Raw genomic sequence first — 5,292 nt, 5'->3', positions numbered from 1 at the left:
ATTACTGTAACGTTTCAGCGCCATCTGGTAAAGGCGTTTATACAACTGTTTAGTCCCCTCACATTGTGATGGTTTCAAATAAAATAAACGAAGAATCGAGGAGTTCAAAAGTAAAAAAAAAAGTACATTTCAGAAGGGAGAGTCATCAAGTATGTTAGGGGCAGCTTCATGATGCTACTTTAACAAAGTTTTTTTTACTTTCGTGTGCAGGGTTTAAATGGGGCGGCGGCACATAGTAAGAAATCTATGAATGTAATATATAACTACCACTTAAGTATATTGTCCTGTTTTTCTAGGTCGACTTTTTTTTCCCACCCAGGGTATCTGGTTTCCAACTGGAGTGAGACATAAAATAGACTGTATTGTCATATGTAATTCCTGATTTTAGGGAATTTATTGGTCAATATTCAAAACACTTTTGCAAAACGTTGCAATGATGTCATTACTCTGCAGAGGCCAGCTGGAAACTTGTTGTCGTTAACTACGCCCCCCCCCCCCAAACCAACCGCTAAAATTACAAACGCAATCTTGAATGGATGTACATATACTTTTAGTGTTACATAAAAATGCCGTAACATTAAAAATTCTACCAAATATTGTAGAAACACATTTCCAGCCCACACTAGTCTTTTGTACGATGGATTATTCTCAGCGAACGGTTGTAGTTATTTAGATTCTGCCATACGCTCCACCTAGTACAATTCTTGTGCAATGAAGTTCTTGAGATTGAATTAACCCATCCATCTACACGACTGACCGTTGCAATGGCCGAGTAGGTAGAGTGTTCACCTTGCATTCGGTAGCTCGTGAGTTGGATCCCAGGCCGAGTCATACCAAAGACTTTAAAAAAATGGTACATACTGTTTTCTCTGCTTAGCACTCAGCATTCGGGAAAGAGTATGGAAGTTGAATACACACCACTACCAGTGGACTAGCCCCCTGCTGTAGTGATTGCACAAAGTTGTGTGGCCCAGGGCTACTGAAACGGAGATGGGCGCCGCCCTATGCACCATCAGGCGCGGGAAGGAACTTTGACATGTACATGGCTACTCCTTGCCGGTCATGTGGCTCGTAGTAGAGAGCCAGCCGGAAGACTTTTGTTCTGGACGCCTGTTTTCTCTAAGAAACGTGTTGGTCGCCCAAGGCTAACCCTGAAGAAACTTATTGAGTCAGAAACTGGTCTGGATGGCCTGAAACTTCTCACAGCGATGAAAGACAGACTGGAAGTCAAACTCAGAGGATGACCAATGATAATGATGATGATGTACACGAGTTAGGTAGCATGACTCCCGAGCATCCTTTCCAGTTACACTGGAAAAACCTGGTACTGATGCAGTTGCTATGGTGATGATGCTGTTATGATGATGACACGTTGTTATGGTGATGACACGTTGTTATGGTGATGACAAGTTGTTATGGTGATGACACGTTGTTATGGTGATGACACATTGTTATGGCGATGACACGCTGTTATGGTGATGATACGTTGTTATGGTGATGATACGTTGTTATGGTGATGACACGTTGTTATGTTGATGTCACGTTGTTATGGTGATGACATATGATAAACTCATTCTTATTTGTTGATGGAGGCATCTTGGTAAAACCCAGGCTTCCAAGCCGGTACAGACATGGACACACAATATACTGCAGAGACTAAAACACAAGAACCTCCTGACAAAGCACAAGCAATAAGCTGGTTGCCACAAGACTCCACATTCAGAAGACCCATCACCTACCGTGGACCCACCATCTGGAACGGTCTACCACCAGATCTACGCACAGCCCCAACTCTGGCTTCCTTTAAGAGACTCTTTAAGTAACTGCTATCAAGCATTTAGTATGAGATAAAGACAACAAATGGTTTCGTCTGGGTTGGATCTCCATTACATTAGTGACTGATACGTCACTACTCTCCGAGAGTCCGGGTGAATGATGTCAATCATGTGGCTGTTTCCAGACGAAGGCTCGTCAGGCTTCCATCCGGGTGATTTGTGGTGAATCACCAAACTCCAGACAGAAGGATTTGCACCATCGCACATCGGGCATGCCCCTTCTGTTTAACGAAAGGTGTGGTGGGTTCTTTAACAAGGTGCGTGGGGTGTGGCTCTCCCCAAGCACAGGATATCCATATAACAACAACAACAACAACAACTTTTCTTGCCTTTCTTTTTTTTAGGTTGAACAAATAAAAATGCAACAAAATGTTAACAAAACTTTGGGAACATGGATCCTATCTATCAGTTAGTAAGTAAAAAGCATAGTTTTTAGTTGTTAAAGTCATTGCCGCCAGTTATGTCTGTCTGTCTGCACGGCTTTGTTTTCTGTAGCACTATCTCCAGTACATGCATGGAGGAGTTCTAATCTTACTTTTCACTTCTTCTTAGAACTTCTGATGTTAGTTTAGGCCACTTTTCTCTCAAACGTTTGATGGCAAACTGTCAGAACTATTGTCGGTCTCAAAACTTCACCAAAGTTACCATGAGTTAATGTTTTGTTCTTCTAGAGATCAAAAAGCTTGCGAGGGTTTTGATACCATTGGTGCAAGGCTGATGCTGTTGATGTGAGGTGGTCCACAATGACTCACTAGATGTCCTTGACAGTTTTGTTGTTGTTGATGCGAGGTTGTGACAGCTCTAGATGTCGTTGATGCGAGGTTGTGACAGCTCTAGATGTTCATGAGAGTTTTGATGTTGTTGATGCGAGGTTGTGACAGCTCTAGATGTTCATGAGAGTTTTGATGTTGTTGATGCGAGGTTGTGACAGCTCTAGATGTTAATGAGAGTTTTGATGTCGTTGATGCGAGGTTGTGCCAGCTCTAGATGTTCATGAGAGTTTTGATGTTGTTGATGCGAGGTTGACAGCTCTAGATGTTCATGAGAGTTTTGATGTCGTTGATGCGAGGTTGTGACAGCTCTAGATGTTAATGAGAGTTTTGATGTCGTTGATGCGAGGTTGTGCCAGCTCTAGATGTTCATGAGAGTTTTGATGTTGTTGATGCGAGGTTGACAGCTCTAGATGTTCATGAGAGTTTTGATGTCGTTGATGCGAGGTTGTGACAGCTCTAGATGTTCATGAGAGTTTTGATGTCGTTGATGCGAGGTTGTGACAGCTCTAGATGTTGTTGATGCGAGGTTGTGACAGCTCTAGATGTCCATGAGAGTTTTGATGTTGTTGATGCGAGGTTGTGACAGCTCTAGATGTCCATGAGAGTTTTGATGTCGTTGATGCGAGGTTGTGACAGCTCTAGATGTCCATGAGAGTTTTGATGTTGTGATGCGAGGTTGTCCACTCTAGATGTCCATGAGAGTTTTGATGTCGTTGATGAGAGGGTGTGACTGCTCTAGATGTTCATGAGAGTTTTGAAGTCGTTGATGCGAGGTTGTGACAGCTCTAGATGTCCATGAGAGTTTTGATGTCGTTGATGCAGGGTTGTGACAGCTCTAGATGTTCATGAGAGTTTTGATGTCGTTGATGCGAGGTTGTGACAGCTCTAGATGTTCATGAGAGTTTTGAAGTCGTTGATGCGAGGTTGTCCACTCTAGATGTCCATGAGAGATTTGATGTCGTTGATGAGAGGTTGTGACTGCTCTAGATGTTCATGAGAGTATCGCAATGTCATGAGCCCCAGAGCTCATCATACCCCGATCCATGAGAGTTTTGATGTTGTTGATGCGAGGTTGTGACAGCTGTAGATGTTCATGAGAGTTTTGATGTCGCTGATGCGAGGTTGTGACAGCTCTAGATGTTCATGAGAGTTTTGATGTTGCTGATGCGAGGTTGTGACAGCTCTAGATGTCCATGAGGGTTTTGATGTTGTTGATGCGAGGTTGTGACAGCTCTAGATGTTCATGAGAGTTTTGATGTTGTTGATGCGAGGTTGTGACAGCTCTAGATGTTCATGAGAGTTTTGATGTTGTTGATGCGAGGTTGTGACAGCTCTAGATGTCCATGAGAGTTTTGATGTTGTTGATGAGAGGTTGTGACTGCTCTAGATGTTCATGAGAGTTTTGATGTCGTTGATGCGAGGTTGTGACAGCTCTAGATGTTCCAGTTATGTCTGTCTGTCTGCACGGCTTTGTTTTCTGTAGTACTATCTCCAGTACATGCATGGAGGAGTTCTAATCTTACTTTTCACTTCTTCTTAGAACTTCTGGTGTTAGTTTAGGCCACTTTTCTCTCAAACGTTTGATGGCAAACTGGCAGTTTGATGGCAAACTATTGTCGGTCTCAAAACTTCACCAAAGTTATCATGAGTTCATATTTTGTTCTTCTAGAAATCAAAAAGCTCACAAGGATTTCGATGCCATTATTGCAAGAATGATGCTGTTGATGCAAGGCTGTCCACTCTAACTGCTCTAGATGTCCATGAGAGTTTTGATGTTGTTGATGCGAGGTTGTGACAGCTCTAGATGTTCATAAGAGTTTTGATGTTGTTGATGCGAGGTTGTGACAGCTCTAGATGTCCATGAGAGTTTTGATGTTGTTGATGCGAGGTTGTGACAGCTCTAGATGTTGATGCGAGGTTGTGACAGCTCTAGATGTCCATGAGAGTTTTGATGTCGTTGATGCGAGGTTGTGACAGCTCTAGATGTTCATGAGAGTTTTGATGTCGTTGATGAGAGGTTGTCCACTCTAGATGTCCATGAGAGTTTTGATGTCGTTGATGCGAGGTTGTGCCAGCTCTAGATGTTCATGAGAGTGTTGATGTCGTTGATGAGAGGTTGTGACAGCTCTAGATGTTCATGAGAGTCTTGATGTCGTTGATGCGAGGTTGTCCACTCTAGATGTCCATGAGAGTTTTGATGTCGTTGATGCGAGGTTGTGCCAGCTCTAGATGTTGATGCGAGGTTGTGACTGCTCTAGATGTTCATGAGAGTCTTGATGTTGTTGATGCGAGGTTGTGACAGCTCTAGATGTTCATGAGAGTTTTGATGTCGTTGATGCGAGGTTGTGCCAGCTCTAGATGTTCATGAGAGTTTTGATGTCGTTGATGCGAGGTTGTGACAGCTCTAGATGTCCATGAGAGTTTTGATGTTGTTGATGCGAGGTTGTGACAGCTCTAGATGTCCATGAGAGTCTTGATGTCGTTGATGCGAGGTTGTGACAGCTCTAGATGTTGATGCGAGGTTGTGACTGCTCTAGATGTTCATGAGAGTTTTGATGTCGTTGATGCGAGGTTGACAGCTCTAGATGTTCATGAGAGTTTTGATGTCGTTGATGCGAGGTTGTGACAGCTCTAGATGTTCATGAGAGTTTTGAAGTCGTTGATGCGAGGTTGTCCACTCTAGA

At 43.2% G+C, this 5,292-nt stretch overlaps 1 long non-coding RNA gene across 5 annotated transcripts; it reads left to right on the top strand.

Annotated features, from left to right (window-relative positions):
• Positions 1-2,929: 2,929 nt before the first annotated feature.
• On the top strand, positions 2,930-5,267 carry LOC118427854. Of its 5 annotated transcripts, XR_004832583.1 has the most exons (8): positions 2,930-3,102; positions 3,135-3,234; positions 3,382-3,481; positions 4,397-4,625; positions 4,724-4,773; positions 4,851-5,050; positions 5,101-5,179; positions 5,228-5,255. It is a non-coding gene; the product is annotated as an uncharacterized LOC118427854 (long non-coding RNA). The 5 variants fall into 5 exon arrangements; XR_004832582.1 differs by having other exon boundaries at positions 4,724-4,821; positions 4,901-5,179; positions 5,228-5,267; XR_004832580.1 differs by having other exon boundaries at positions 2,932-3,102; positions 3,382-3,431; positions 4,851-5,179; positions 5,228-5,265.
• The last annotated feature ends 25 nt before the right edge of the window (positions 5,268-5,292 follow it).

Source organism: Branchiostoma floridae, chromosome 12 (genome assembly GCF_000003815.2).
Source record: "Branchiostoma floridae strain S238N-H82 chromosome 12, Bfl_VNyyK, whole genome shotgun sequence".
NCBI classification, from domain to species: domain Eukaryota; kingdom Metazoa; phylum Chordata; class Leptocardii; order Amphioxiformes; family Branchiostomatidae; genus Branchiostoma; species Branchiostoma floridae.
Note: the sequence above shows the minus strand (reverse complement) of the source record. Positions and strands in the feature narration are given on the sequence as shown.